General features: G+C 39.6%; 1 long non-coding RNA gene and 1 pseudogene across 2 annotated transcripts; one reads left to right on the top strand and one right to left on the bottom strand.

The window, feature by feature from the left end:
* Positions 1-1,728: 1,728 nt before the first annotated feature.
* LOC145217926 (uncharacterized) lies at positions 1,729-16,443 on the bottom strand. Its single transcript, XR_013857525.1, has 5 exons — positions 15,428-16,443; positions 14,756-14,985; positions 14,359-14,469; positions 2,769-2,892; positions 1,729-2,650 (listed from the first exon to the last, which is right to left on the bottom strand). It is a non-coding gene; the product is annotated as an uncharacterized LOC145217926 (long non-coding RNA).
* Positions 3,178-13,501, top strand: LOC145217925 (irregular chiasm C-roughest protein-like; annotated as a pseudogene). The gene is made up of 13 exons (XR_013857524.1): positions 3,178-3,308; positions 3,386-3,562; positions 4,670-4,819; positions 7,085-7,219; positions 8,709-8,894; positions 9,010-9,112; positions 9,238-9,392; positions 9,447-9,661; positions 9,929-10,069; positions 10,163-10,400; positions 10,747-10,904; positions 11,368-11,548; positions 12,167-13,501. The product of XR_013857524.1 is annotated as an irregular chiasm C-roughest protein-like (transcript).
* Positions 16,444-16,476: the final 33 nt, after the last annotated feature.

Genomic DNA, 16,476 nt, shown 5'->3' on the forward strand with positions numbered 1-16,476 from the left:
GTTAGCGATAGGATAATGCTAATAGCAATGGTAAACATGTTTAATTCCCAGTAGCGAACAGTTAGAGGCAAACTAGTAAAGTGCTAGTTACTGAATAGTTTGAATGTTGATCATTTAATGTGTAAATAACTTATGTAAATATTTAATATAACTCTAACCTCAATTGGTTGTGGAATATTTACTGCATTATTACGTGAAGTGTAACAGATTGGCTAAGATATAATTTGTGGCTTTTTGTGTGAAGTTTAAAGCTCTTAGTGTTGTTTGCCAATGTATTTATGACGTCATAATGTGCATGTTATGATTGACAGGAAGAAAAGTTTTTTTGCGGTTTGCAACATTTTTTTATCCGTCGGTTTTGAAAAATTTGGTTAAATCAGTGCAGGGGTCGCCAACCCGCGGCTCTTTCATCCCTCCGATGCTGCTCAGTTTTTAAAATTACCAAATGCTTTGATTACACATGCTGTGACGATTGTGTCGAACACAAAAGTCAAAAAAAAATATTTTCAGTAAAATAAAAAAAGCGACTCTGTTTTCTAGTAGTTAGCTACAACAGCGTCTTATATACCATGAAATGTAAAGCAGTAAACTGGCGACGCACAGGTTAACGAACAAGGTAACTGTTTCATACATAAACTATTGCTGTCAGCCATAATATCAAGTTTATAGAGCTCTTCAGGCAATTGCATTCAATAGGTTACTGTTTGTTTTGTAGTGTGTGTTCGCGCGTAACAATATCTGTTTGTTACTAGTTGTCTAACAATATAAAAATGTATTTACAGTGACGTTTATTTCAAATTTAAAAAGGTCTTTGTGGCTCCTTGTGATTTTTACCATGTGAAATTGGTCCGAATGGCTCTTGAGTGGTAAAAGTTAGCGACCCCTGGACTAGGGTTACCAGACGTCCAGAACTTTGCTCACGCAGATATGCCATAGCTTTGACGAAAGTTATGACCAGTTTGATTCGATACATTGAACAAATTTTGCTGGTATTTCTTGTACAAAATACTTGTACTGGGCGCCTCGTGTAACAACCACAACTATTTGGAGACGAACTTATCGCATTTTTACGGCTCCGAGTTTTGAAATCGCATTTTTAGCCGGTGTGTTCCGCTGTACACTAGTGCAGGGGTCCGCAAATACTTTTTGGCGCGACCCTAAAAAAATTGCTGTGAATTCTCGCGACCCAAGCATCAAAAGTCTGAGGAAAATACTAATCAACTAAATATCAATATTAAGAATGCTATTATGCTATTGTCAGTTGCTATTTTCACATAAAACAGGAGGTAAACGAACGTATTTATTCTAACAAATGAGAACTGAGGGCTCTGTGTTGAGAACACAGCTAATCAGGAAACGCATGCTTGTATAGGTGCGCTTAACTTTTTGCATTGTTACATAGACTGTATGTCACAGTTACGTAGTCATACGTAACAATGCAATAATGATTAAATTGTTGAAAAAAACCGAAATTCATTAATAGTGTAGATGCGATGCTTATATTCATGGGAAATTTAAAATATTTCGCGACCCAGACTGGAAGGTCTCGCGACCCAAATTTGGGTCGCGACCCACTATTTGCGGACCCCTGCACTAGTGTACCGCGAGAGATTTCAAAGTGTGCCGCGAAAGTTTAGCTACTTTAAATTTCAAACATTTTCTGATGTTTTATAATTTGATTACTAAATGCGGACATGCTGACCACGCAATAAATGTCGTTTTCCTTGTTTGCCGTAAAAAAATTCTCAACGACCATAAATAAAATACAACATAACTTTCTTTTGTCAACTTTTGTTAATTAAGTGTTGATTTGCAGAGTGTGAAAACTGGGTTTATTAATGCGCGTGCTTGTAAAGTTTAGAGATTCGCTGCGTTAAACGGTTTTGTATCACATATAATATTGGTTGCCATTTTTTATGTAGCCTACTGTTGTTACGCGATTTTGTCTGTAATCTGCATTGGTGAGACACCAAAGTTTTGGCCGAATATTCCGTTTCGTTGATGTTTCGGTTCCGACCCGAACTTTAATGCGGCTTCGATGCATCACTAATTTGCATTTTCTTTGACATAGTTCGAAAAAAACCAACGGAATTTTAATTTTCAACTTAACTGAATTGTGTTTTTTCAGTAAGTGAAATAGACATGGCATCACGTCAGTATTTTTTGACCCGACCAAAGATGTTAGCTGTCCTTCAAATGGGTGGCGCACAAGGTCAAGTGTTTACTGCTGAGCAAGTTGTGTATCACCTCGGAAAATATATTGAGAAGAAAAAACTTTACGATCCAAGCAACATGAGGATTATTCGATGTGGAAGTGACTTGCTAGGAGAAGCGTTGCAAGTATCACAATTCTTCGTTACTGATTTCAAAAACATATGGAATCTTGTGTCTCCTTGCCTAATTCCAGCAACTAAGCAAGGATCGTCATCAACGGGCCAGGGTGGGTCCAGTACAGACTCCAAGCACAGCAACTGCTCAAGCGTGTCCACAAACAGGGATTTCCCCCACTTTCCAGGTCTTTGCAATATTTGCCAAAACAACCCAAACGACGCGACGATTGTTCATGGAAACAATGGACACCAGTTCTGTTGTGTTCGCTGCGCAAAACGACTGAGAAACCGCGGAAAGGGTTGTCCTGTGTGCCGACAACCTATTGTGTTGGTGGTTAAGAACTTTATTGTACAGTTTTAACGCTCAACGCCGAATATGCCTCAAGAAAGAATTTGTGTAATTCAAACAATAATTTTTATGACGTCAAACAACCTCACCTGTATATATGTTGTTGAATTTCGTTGTCAACTTTCCTTTTCATCACGTGACCTCTTCATAGAACGCATGATCTACGTTCCACAGAGACCGACTGCTTGCCGGTTTATCGACATTTGGTTCTATCTGCAAAAACAGAAAACACCAGTAACGCTGGAGTCATTAAAAAAAGCTTCTCGATCAAATATAACAAATAAAAACGATCACTTCTAGTTGCCTAGGTCATAGATGAGTAAAATAAAAAGCTTGTCTTGGTTTAATGCTCTCAACTCAAATATGTCTCAAGAATAAATTTGTGTAATTCTAAAATGTTGTTTATAATATGAAACATGTGTTTGTTTGTTCTTAAAGGCATTGTAATGTAGCATCGCAGTTATACATTACGTCATTCATTGTTCTTCAGATAACAAAGAGATTTTGATAATTTGAATTATTTCCTTCTGGTGCGACAAGAAACTGCAAAAAAATTTCTGGTGAGAAAAACCTGAAACGAAACATGGATCCCAAATATTGGCTTGGATTAGTTGCCTGTTATTTCATCGGTGAGTTTTTGTAACAAGTTTGTTTGTTTTTAATTTCTGAACTTAAAAATTAATTCAAACTTGTGTTGATGACAAAGTTGGGCGATCTCTCGCTGCCGAACCGACGATTATCGAAGAGCCCAGTGACGTCACAGTGAAACAGGGTGATGACGTCACAATGAGTTGTGTTGTAGAGCATGTTCCTTCAGATGACCTTGGACAAGTTCAATGGGTTGGACACGATTGGGCGCTCGGTTTCGACAGGAATCTTTCCAGTAAGTAACTCGGTGTAATGTTGTTTTTGTGTGAAATGTTTGAAGAATTTGCCCACAGCGCAGCCCAGTCAAACTTTATCCAACGGCTATCTTCGAATTATACATGATATACCAGAAATATATTGCGGTTATCACAGGAGTTCTCGTTTAACTGACTTTCTGATGTGGTTCTAACATGTAATTACGAGGGGGGCAACAAGGGGCACGTGTCCCCCCCCCCCCCCCCCCCTGGAAAAAAGAAAAACGCAAACGATCGGAGAATCCGCAACTTAAAACAAAACACAATAAACATTCACACAGTGTTATACAAAAACTATTCCTGGAACGTAAATTGAAGACGCCTTGGGTCTCCACCCCTTTATTACAAGTGTAACTGTAACAGAACAGAATAAGGTTTTACAACAAATTAAATGAATCGAACATTATTACTTAACAATAGTTCGGTAACAAGCATATTATTACGTCATTGATGAATGTGTCAAACAGGCATTATGTGATATCTTCACTGTATTTGTTGTTACATCTGATAAAGTTCGTGTATGTAAATCCTACTTCCGTTAAAAAGTATTTGCCAACCTACCACATACTTCAGTGATGTTTAATATTGTGTTTATTGTATTATTTTGCTACTTTGGGATTGGCAAGAATGAGTAGCACAGTCAGATGATTTTTGGTCTGAAATACCGTTTATCGAACGGCGATATGACGATAGTTTTGCCCTCCCCTTTATTTTTTCCTGCGGACGCCCATGTTGGGTACATATACATTTAAAAGTAGAACGCTGTTTGAGTGTACAGTGACCAGTTGTTTCTAAACGAGACCACCTGTCGCATTATATTAAATGGTTGTATTTTTTAATAAGACCACTTGTCGCATTATACGAAAGTTGTACTTTGATGTAACCCAAACGTCCCAGACAATCCAGCACGTCAATGAACACTGCGTGTATTGAGCAAACGATGTGAATTTGCAACGAATAAATGTTTTACAGCGACACAAAAACAACAAAATTTAAAAAAAACGCCTTTAACTGTGCGAAATACCAATGTTCAGCCCAACTTGCAGTGTGAGTTTTTTTTCAATGATTTAAGACTTTTAACTTCACAGATTGGGAGCGATATTCGATGGTTGGCGATATTTCAATCGGTGAATACAACCTCCACATCAGCAACGTTAACTTACAGGACGAAGGTTTGTACGAATGCCAGGTTACCCTGTACTACATGAGGACGAGAAAGGCTTTGCTGACTGTGCAGGGTAAGAACACATACAGTTTACATGCATGCCATGCTCTTGTATACAGTGATTAGTGAGACCTATTTGTTCACAGATAAACTCAGAATTAACTTTATAATGTGACAAGCCAAAGGATAGCAATAAATTTGTACGATAACAAAATCTTAAATTCGGAAATACGACCGGTATTTGTTTTCTGAGAGAGTAGTTAATTATATTTTAATCTAACAGAAGTGTTATGCGCCCGTTTTAAAATTCAAACTACAGAAGTTTCTGGATAAACGTTGATTAAAACACTTGTATGGTGGAGAAACATAGATACGCTTAAACCTTATCACCCTGATAGTAGAGAGGAACTTTCTATAAGTTGCTTATATTTGTTGCGTCGTGAGAAACAAACCCGAACCTCTACTGCGAGGTTTACGTCATTATAAAAGAGAGATGGGTGGAAAAGACGCCGCGTGCGTCGTGTGTAAAGCGCTGTTAAAACGCACGTGACCGATTGCATCATGCGCACGATGGTTAGCTTGTGTGACGTCACATTCTGCGCCCGAGATGTTCAATTCTATGCAACACAAAAGAGAGAAAGGTTTCACGACTTAGGTCAATAAAACAACCACAGTGACGTCATCTCCACTGACGGGGACTAAATCCGAACTTTGCGCGCCGTTACCATAGCAACCCGATAATCGCGTTGAAATAGTGAATTGATTCTGCGATCAATCGCTGTCTATATTTTTCATTGCGCTTCTGTCAGTGAGTTTTATTTTAGCTGAAGATTTTAGGTTTCGCAATATAAAGAACGTCATTCAATCGTGTAAGTTTGAACATCGTTTTAGTATTTTGCACTTAGCAAGAAGTTGCAATCAGTACCTTGGTGTAAGTTCGCTTATAATTATACAATATAATTTACCCTATTGTTACATCACAACGATAACGCCTCCATGTTTTCGGGCCAACCGCTATATCCAGATAATAATCAGGTCAATTATGCGTCCTCCAAAATTTGTGGCAACCAACGAAAGTGAATGTATAAAAGCAAAAACAACTTCATTGCTGCTTATGCGTGAGCTTGCGCGTGTATGTTAATATACAACTAAGCACTCAGTATCGATACTTGCTGGAAAATGTGGTATCGTTCCATCACTTTCGTTGTTACGATGCAAATGTTCTTATATTTGGACGTGCAACTTACCAGAGTCACGTCACAAGTTGTCGTGATATCACAATACGCTTGTGACGTAATCAACGCAGTGGACACTGGTTAGTGGCGGAAAAGTCTCGTTGTTCTGGGGAGAAATATTAACTAATTTTAAGTGTTCAATTATGCATTGCAGTTTCGACAGGTAATTTGCGCAAATAGGTGGCCGCTATAATTCGATTCGCCGTTTCTATCACAAGGAAATCAATGTGACAATGAAATGAGTAGCGCTAAATGGGTTTTCCCCATGCGTTGTTTAAAAACAATTAGAATTTCGCGCGGCTTTGAGCAGCATTGGAACTTCAACATTGTAGGAGAGTGAAAAGCACAGTAATGTTGTTGCGAAGATTGCCGCTACCCGGCTGTTGCGACGCCAACCACGTGACAAACACGCGTTTGTGAACTAAATTATGCGAATACAGTTAAATATTTGTTAACAACAAACGCATATTGTTACCTCACAAAAGTTAGTTTGGCACTTCAACCTTTATACCCGGATACCTACGATAATTAACGCGTTGGAGCAGCTTCTTGAAAGTTTCTGGCATGTTAGGACACCGTTATCAACAAGCTAAACTTTTAATACTAGTAATTCGTTGCATACAACTTACTGAGTAAATGGAATACACGTATAAAACGTAACAAACGACTTTGAAACGTAGTAAGGGATTATTAGAACATCTAGGCCAGACACGAGTGCGCCTTTAAAAATTAAATCATTTTTGTCAAGAGTTAATGCAATAAAAACTACATTTAAGTTGGGACTGCATCAGCTGCTATGGATGCCAATACAGACAACGCACGGCGACGTATGTGATTTGCGAAGTGAGGTTTTCCCCTGTTCGCCGATGTTGGCAAGTTAGCGACTTAGCGTATCTGGTCCTTTTTTGCAAAGTGCACTATGCTTACCGCGCGCAAACATGTGTTCATTGGCAATAGTAGCAAAAAAATGTTGTATCCATGGCGGCATATAATGCGGCAAGCCGAAAGCAGTCCGCCCTATCGGTATTAAGCAATATTTTGCTGCCGCAAGTTTCGGTGTTAGTGTATTTGCCACAAACAACGATTGTTTACATTCTCTGTAGTGCCACCTAGCGGACCTTTCATCGACAACATGTTGGATGACGGGGTAACAGTGAATGCAGTGGCGGATCGAAATAACACATTCACATGTCGAGCTTATGGAGGAAAACCTGCAGCAAAACTTACTTGGTATAAAGGTAAAAGATTTTACGATTGTTTATGTCACAATACACATCTAATGTGTGTGATGTTGCTGCGAGTCATAATGTAACGCAGGGGTGTCAAACTCGTGGGGTTCGGGGGCCATATTGCAGTTCGGAAATTATGCCGAGGGCCGCATGTGATTTTTAATGTAGTTTTATACACTTAAACAACCTTTTCGCTACTACGGCCGCATCGCAGATCCTTATTTCACCAACAGCCACCAATTACCTGCTGGTTTTTATTTTAAAATTACAGATCTAAAGAAATAGGTTTATATCACATATATATCATCTATTGGCGCCCCAAAAGCCCAGATTACTTTTCAACTTGATGCACAGTGTGAAGATCAGTTTTAATTGTTTGTTACGTCATAATCTATATCAGGGCTACTCAATTAGTTTTGTCATAGGCCCAGATACAAAAGATAAAAATCAACGAGGGCCGGACACATCTGTCAGTAATGCAAATGTCTTAGCCATTTTTGGTTTTAACTAATCGCGGTCCAACTTAAACACATTTGTTCAAGCTGAATGTATGTCGGCAAAACAAAAGCTTGTATCAGGCACTAAACGTTAACTTACTCTTTGCGAAAGTATATTGGCACAACATACAAAACACATTTTATCTAGTTTTGTAGGATCACAATGATTCAAAACTAAGTTTATTACGTCACAGATAAAATTATGCGTAAGATTTTGGAAAGGCTTTTCGGGATAGCCTAGCTGTCGTAATCCCCCAAAAAATCGCGATGCGGACCCCAGTTTAAAAACTGCTGCTACATTTTAAAGATTAAGTAATTAACACACAATTGATAGTGTATGTAGCCGTAATCAAAAGACCGTCGAGGTCCACATCCAACGCCTCAAAGGTCCGGATGTGGACCGCGGTCCGCCATTTGATTACCCCTGATCTATATTGTGACGCTTGTGGTTCCCGTTTTTTCGCATTGTTTGCACACAAAAGGCCAACAAAATGTCTGACGCATATGTCTACTAGGCTGGTAATACTCTTTCCAGTCCCACAAAATCTGTTTAGAGCAGTTTAAAAATTAAAACTTTTTGGCAAAATAGTTTTAATTGCGTCACGACCGCCAGTACCTATATTTCTTCACGGCCGCAAAAATATCTGATACAATTGTTGTTGAGTGTTTGTGGGCAGCATTGGAGGGCTTTGTGGGCCGCATGCGGCCCGCGGGCCGTGAGTTTGACACCCCTGATGTAACGTATTTACTCGATTAAAAGAGTTATGCGCTCCCAGCAAAGTGTACACATATGCATTATTCCGCTTTATAAGTTTTGTGCGCATTTGTTAAACTTTTGACTTTTTGTCACTCGTGCGTAGTAAGTAGGAGATAGAACAAACCAACGCACAATATTTGTTATCTCGATGCGCAGAAAGACGTCACAATGACGTCATAATAGACGTCAACCAATCCCTGTGTAAATGGGTTTTACTTGTTTTGCAACAATGACAATTTTTCAGATGGAACCGAAATTATCGACAACGTGGAAAACCTTATCTCTGCTCCAGTCAAAAAACTCTATGACACTAGCTCCACCATGCGGATGACACCATCAGCTGATGACGTCAATTCCACGTTTGCTTGCATCATGACAAGTGACGTCATGGACGGGATAAAATCGCTTCTGATGAAATTGAATATTCAAAGTGAGTTAAAAAAATTCAGACAAATAAAATAGAAATCGTAGCCAACAAATATGATGTTTGTGTCGATATCGGAACTGAACTATTTTTCTTGTTTCGAAACCCGATATTTTTTTAGGAACTCCGATTGTGTTCGTCTCTCTGCCGCCCTCTATTGATGCGGGTGATGACGTCAGAGCGAAATGTCGAGCTACTGCCAAACTCCCTGTTGCGTCATACAGGTAAACGTCATCAAATACAGGGAATTCACCGACTTCTTGAAATAGATTCGCATAATTTGACGAAGAAGCACTTTTCTGATGTGTTGAAGTTGAACAACGAGTTAACACTGCCAACTTTACTCCAGGTGGTTTGTTGATGACCTGGTCCAGTCAGATGAACTTTCACCTACTTTTGACATCGAAAACGTAGACAGGAGTTGGCATCACGTGATGTTGGGATGCCAGGCTCGTAATGAGGCGGGATTCTCCAAAGTCAGCCAAGTTCAAATCCAAGTCAAATGTAAGTAGAATGTGGTGAAATCCCTTAAACTGCACACAACACTTAACTTTGCAGATCCCCCGGTGTTTGTGAGGGGAACTCCCGACCAAACAGCTGAAATCAACGACAACGTGACGCTGAGATGTGAGTGGGATTCGAACCCCCAATCTTTGGTTCGTTGGGTGAAAGTTGGCAGTGATGAGATTTACGGAACCGGAAGTTCGTTGTTTCTCACGGGAATCCAACAGGAAGACGCGGGAAGTTATAATTGCAAAGCAACGGCTGATGGGGTAAGTGTATTATTAACTGTGATATCAGAGCTTTATAAACGTCTGAACAATTATAAAGCATGCCGCTTTTTACGTCTTTTTGTGCCTTTAATTTTGTCATTTTCATCATAAGAACAGATCCGTCTGTAGCGTTCCAAAGAACCTTATATATGGTCAACAATAATTCAAAAGCGCACAATTTTATACATACGTTCTTATCGCTGACGTTTTGCAAACACCACTGTGTCGAAGTGAGCTTAACAAAATGAAATTTTGTTTTAATTTGAGATTGGTGACAACCATGCCACGATCAAGTTGCACGTTAGGGGACCTCCCGTATTTTCGAGCCCTTCCACTCAACAAGCGACAGTAGGTGAAGATTCGGTGATAAGTTGTGAGCTGGCCAGTGTTCCGGGAATACAAGAAGTGGTAAGTTAACTAACCAATTTAAATGAGCAGGAATGGTAACTAGTCGATATTAGTACTGGTACAATTGGTAAAACTATTTGTTCATTCTTGCAGACTTGGACTTGGACGAATGGTGACACCACCTTCAAGTTGCATGGCAACGACACACTGACGTCATCGGGTGACGTAATCGAGCAGGAAGGTGACGTCAAATATCGCGGACTGTTCAGTGCCGGGGGAAAGTCAGCGTCTCTCCACGTGTTTGGCACAAACCAGCATGATCTTCACACCTATTCGTGCGAGGTTGCCAATGGTTACGGCGCCAATTCAATCGAAATCGTACTTGAAGAAGGTGGTTAGTGGCTAAAAAATACTCGATTTGTTCCGTGTAAAAAATGCCTTAAAAATGTGTTTGTCAGTCTGGCATAATGGCATGAACATTTATCGTTTAAATAAAGCATGTCGCTTTTTACGTCTATTTGGCCCGTTATGTTCGTCATTAAAATTATGAATAGATCCGTGTATAGTCAGAGCCAGGTCTAGTTTAGAATTAAACTTATCATGACGTTTTGTGTTTTACGCTAAAAATTGCTTTGTGTTTTGATGTAACCATAGTTACAAGGTTTGAAACGATATTATGTGAAACTTAATGTAATTTGCCACACATGCAAACTAAACGAATATGTTTTGGTTTTCAGGCAGCGCAGAAAGTGGAGAAGTTTTAATGTTGGTTGCAGGGATCGCTGCAGCCGTTGGCGGGATTCTATTATTCGTTATAATAGCAATTGTGTGCGTGCATTGTGTGAAGTCGAGGAGACAAAGAAAATCGACAACTTTTGACGAAGAGGGGTCAAAGGTGAGTTTCTATGTGCAGACAGAGATAGGACGGGTAGGACGTTCATCTGACTCATATACAAACATTTAAACCTGATCGGGATTCGTATTTGGAACGGCATGGGTTCGAACCCCGTGAAAACATGCGTATACAGACATTTAAACCTGATCGGGATTCGAGCGTTCTGGGTTCGAATTCCGTGATTTTTATGGGGCATAAGCTCGTGTACTAACCATGTACAGCTGTTATTTTCTGGTTTAGGGCTGGGTTAAGTTTAAGCTACAACTTACACTCATGGATTGTATTTGTGAAGGGTCCTGATTTCTGTCATAGGGCAGTGGCCAATGGTTCATCCATTTCTAGTCATTAAACATTTTGTTCAGGCAATTTGCTAATATTGTGTTTGATTTAAAGCCCTGAATGTAGTTTACTTACTTTGCGATTTCGGGAAAGATTTAACGTGAAATTGTGTAATTTGTTTCAGAAATCAAAGCAGCAAAGCCGGATGTACAGCGATGAAGAGATGGTGCCAATCAACCATGACGAGTTCAACGTGAGGTTATCGCGCTCGTCACAAGTGGGCGGCGGAGAGTCGTCGGTGGATGGAATTGACGCCACCAAGCCGACGCCCACTTCCGGTCAGGGCGACGGCTATCACATAGAAGGTAAGTGAAAAAATCAGGCAAAATCTGTTAAATTTACTTAACTGAGAACGTAACAGAATCAATATTTTGCCTAACTGGCACCAGCAGCAGTACCTTATTCATACAGAAAACTTAAGCATAGTTTAAACCAGAGGTGGGCAACCTTTTAAGCGATGCATGTCACTTTATTTGTTATTTCCATTTGCTGCACTCGTGTGTCAACGTTTTTCTAAAATTTAGAATCTAAATAATAGTGGTTCGTGCCAGCAGATATCAATAATAAAGAGAAAGCTGAGTGTTTTGTGCATGTAAGTCTGAATTTTAAGACAATGACATGATAAAAACTATAAACAAGCAGTGTAACAGGTTAAATTGTTACTTCAATATAAACACGCAAATCGGTTGGCGTGCCATGAAAAACCACCTCGCGTGCCAACCTTAGGAGATACGTTTTGAAGGCAAAACCTTCCCAACTATACACAGCTGTCGTGTTGCCTGCTGCACCTACTGGACCTAGTGCATTTAAATAACAAGTTTTTGGGGCGTAAATTTTAATTAAATACAGTTTATTTTCATTACAAAAACTGCTGACTTATAGTTTTGATCGAAAATCTCGTGATAATATTTTTCTTCAAGCAGAAGCCCATTCATGGAGTCGGACTGATCAACCTGGAAAAGGGTCATCCTCATCAACTTCCCCCACCAAGAGCTCCTCGCTCATCAACGGGTATCATCCCAGGTACTCCATGCATCCGCATCAGGAGGAAGAACCGATGGAGTCAAATTATCCACCGACAGCATATAACGACCAATACCACACGATGCCGCCAACACGCTTCAACAGCGCAAGGTTTCAGACGCTCCAGCACGTGGTGTTTATGCGATCCAACCTTTGGAGTTTTACCCGGCGCTACTCTGACCCGCATTCGGGCTTCGGGCCGTCGCCAAACTTCGGCGGGAATCGAACCACTCCACTCCCGTCAACAATCACCGGCAACGAGCTCTTCTACCAGCATCCAGGGGCGGGAGGTTCTTCACAATCCTCTCTTGGCAGAATCGAGCGAGGTTCAGCTTTGACCGCAAGCGCCGTTGCAGCACGAGCAATCGATCCTTACGAAAACTCTGCACGCATGAGTAACCTTTCGTCACGCCTCAGTCAATCTTCAAGGTCATCAGACTTCTTGCGACCTCTACAAGCGCGGATGGCCACGCACGTGTGAGCAGACTTTGCATGCCCCTGCAAATCAGCTTCGTCGTTCCCAATCAGCAGTCGAAGATCCGATCCGATGAGAGGAAAGTGAATTGTGAAAAATGTTTTTCCCATTGTTTTGTAATAATCATGTTCGCTATGTAGCAAAGCTATTGGATTGTGACTGAATTTTATGTAGATTGGTTTGAGAAAAGCTTAACAAGTGAAATTACACACAGAAAGACATAGATGACTTTTTGACAATTGTGTTGCATTAAGTGCCTTTGATGGTTTTGGCCACTTGGTCGAAAATTTGTTTGGTTCTTTTTCATTTTTTTGATTACTTAGTTGCTGCGTAGAATTTGTTTTTCTTTTTACTCGTTCATTTGTTTGAAAGCTCATTTTGTGCCGTGTAATGCTTTGCACTATGACTCAGCTTTTTTTGCTCTACGTACAAAACCAAATAAACCGCTGTGCCATGTTGCTGATGACGTACAATGTTGAAAAAAACATAAAAATCACCGATCGTGCAACCCTGTCACTTGCGGCGCTAGAAGCGTAATTTGCACCGAAACCGAAAAAAGCAAATCACTAGAAACCTGTTCCGTTTTAAATCATAGCAAACGAACCATTATGATCTTTATGTCCCTATTATTCGATGGGCTCCCCTGTTTTGGTTGGTTGATTAATTATTAACTGTCAATTTGCTTCGTTAATGACGTTTCGTTTCAATTTCGTTTTTATTTTTCTGCACAAACCTTCTTTAATAAAAACACTGTAACAGATATTTGTCTCGAGGAAAAACAAACAGTCCAGAACTTCATCACGTTTTCAAAACTCAACTTTCCACTGCAGAGTGTAGCAGAATGTCAGAGGAAAAGTAAAACACGATTATAAATGTGCTTTGCTACGACGGAGATATGTATTGTAGCTTTGTTTGTTTCATTTTTATCCACGGTGGGTGTGGGCAACGCCTGAATGTGTTAATGCTCAGCCGTCGAGTTGCCTGTTTTTATTGCAAGTCTGTTGATCATTTTTTATTTGATTTATTTGGGTTCAGGCAGTTAAATCCAACCCGGGTGGGATGGGTTGGAGCAATGCCGCTGAAGTTTCATGCTCAGGGTAACACAAGTAACCGAGATAGGATTACAACCCATGGCCTTGTGATCAAAAGGCGGTTGCACTAACCACTCGGACAATTTGGCGAATTGAGTCGTTCCGATAGAGAAGCATGAGTTTTTGACAACCAGAGTCGATTCGAGTCGTCTAATGGCGTCCAGCGTATTACGACGCAACAAACGCCACTTGACTAGGTTGTTTGAACTAGTATTAAATCATTTGAAACACAACAACATAATTGGTTCTACACATCAAAGTAATCAATTGCAACAAGATAAAGTGGCAAATTATACATTCACAAGTCACTAACAGAACGCAATGGGCTTGAACTTGAACAGACAAACTGGGTCAGAACGTTCTTTGTGCCATTCGCTTGATCTTAAACTTTTTTTGAAGTTCAAATATATCAAACTTATGTTACAAGACACAGAACACAGACGTTGTGGACCAAACAATATTGTAAACATTTGGGAGTTTTTATGAATGCCAGTCAACAGTAAAACAACTATAATATTTCATAAACCTGGTTTATGCTGTTTCGCGTTCTGTTCCAAGGTTTGCACCAAACAAGTACAAGTTTCGTCCGAGCGAGGCTCTGTTAGCAAACACAATTGTTTGTCGGAGACTTGGTGAACTAGAAAACAAGATGTAAATCAAGTTATTCTTCAATTTACGACAACTTTAAACGTTACGTTAATCTCTGTTTACATGGAAACAATCCTCTAAACAACTTGATACTGTTTATACTCCCACAAAACTTATGGTGAGAAACGGTATGTATTTGGGTAAAATAACACGTTAAGTCTTCAATTGTTATGTTGAGAATAGCGTGCATGTCGTAAAGGTTTAATGTCGCTCATATTATTGTGGCAAAATTGACGGTGGATAACGAAAAGGGTAAAGTCGAGAAATTAACCTACATTGTTTCCTTTCATCAGCTCCCTTGTCATCTTGTGATGGAAAGCAAATTAATCCATGTTTGAATCGTAGATGTCTTTAAACTTTAGCGACAGTTTCCAAACTGGTATCAACCCTCTTTAGTTGTTATATTGATGACGTTTGACGCAGCAGTTTTTCCGCAACAAATATTTCCTATCCAAGTACGATAGTTAATGGAAACGCAGATTATTCATATGAACTGCAAAAATATCTGTAAGACAAAAAATTATAATCTTGTCAAAAAAAGTTACAAGGTCTGATGAGAAAGTCTGCAATCATAAACCCCATACAATCATGCAGCGGTTTTCAAACCCGGTATCATTACTTAAAGAATTGCAACGCTTAACAATATTTGGTTGCATATGGACACCCGGATGTTGATTAACCTGATTCGAGACCGGTTTGAACCCGAAAAACTTTTTCGCGACTTACAACGACTTAGTTTAAACACGCGAGCATTTGCACTTATATAAGTTATAGTTTGTAAGAGAATTATTTGTGATTTATTTGATTTAAAGAGATTTGATTTGATTTGGGGAGATACAAAACGCAAACCTTCGTTATAAATTTTACAGACGCATATCTACGAAGTTATTTACCTGCATAGCAAAGAGAAAAGATGTCTAAAATTTCCTTGCTCTGCAAGCACTTACTTGTGAAAAAAACGGTTTAAGAATTATTTTCGCTGTGTTTGACTTCCTGAATCAGCCGAATGGCAATGAAACTGTTTGAGTAGGCTGCCTTGTAGCAAACTCTCTGGTTAAAAACTCCCAGTTTTATCCTTTCTAACTTAACTTACAATTGGCTAGTAACTCTTAACTATCTCAAATAGACTGGTGACCAAAACTCGTCCATTTACTAAGCAAGGCTTGTAGGCAATCAACAAGGCGACGCTTTGTGCTTTTCTGGAGCAAATGCCTCAAGCATCGAACAAACAGCAAGGTAGTTTACAGTTGTATGAAGTAAATGTATGTAGGCTAACCTTTATCAATGATGGATTGAATACAAGTTACCCTGATTAGATTGGGGGCCGCACCGAGACAGGTTGCCAATACTGCGTTGCATTGCTAGAGCACAGAAAAAATAGCACCGGACACATTGATCTGCTCAAAGTGGAAAAGTTTAGCGTTCCAAGTGGAAAAGTTTAAACTTTAACAAAAATCAAAAGTTATTGCGAGACACAGGGCACGAGTTGCTGAAATTTGTACAAGTGTATTTTATTTCATCTACCGGGTAGGCCTACACACAAACACCAGTTAACTTCCTCCTTGAGAATTTGGATTCAAAGCACGATTTTAACCGTGAAGTATAGAGTTTCATTTTTTGTTTTTCCGCTTCGACCCTACTACCGCATTAACTTTTCTGTGCTGAAAACAAAATTAGACCCGTTGAAAAAAGTTCTAAACTAACTAAAGGCCCGTTTACACTGTGCTTAGCGGCGCCTAACCTAACCTTACCTTGCGACCCCTTCCGTTTACACTACGATTTTCGGTGCGTACCTAAGTGTACTAAATAACATACCCGATGTCATTTTTAGCTCACAGTGACTGTCGATGGCCATAAATCACCAGATAAATTTATTGTTACCTATTTTAGATTCGAAAAAGCTTTGTATGAATCTAAATTAAATGATATTTTTGTCAGTAAACATGATTTTGCATCTCGTTAATCATACAGGATTGTTTAGGATGTTGTTGTATAG

Source organism: Phallusia mammillata, chromosome 3 (genome assembly GCF_965637545.1).
Source record: "Phallusia mammillata chromosome 3, kaPhaMamm4.hap1.1, whole genome shotgun sequence".
Lineage (NCBI taxonomy): Eukaryota > Metazoa > Chordata > Ascidiacea > Phlebobranchia > Ascidiidae > Phallusia > Phallusia mammillata.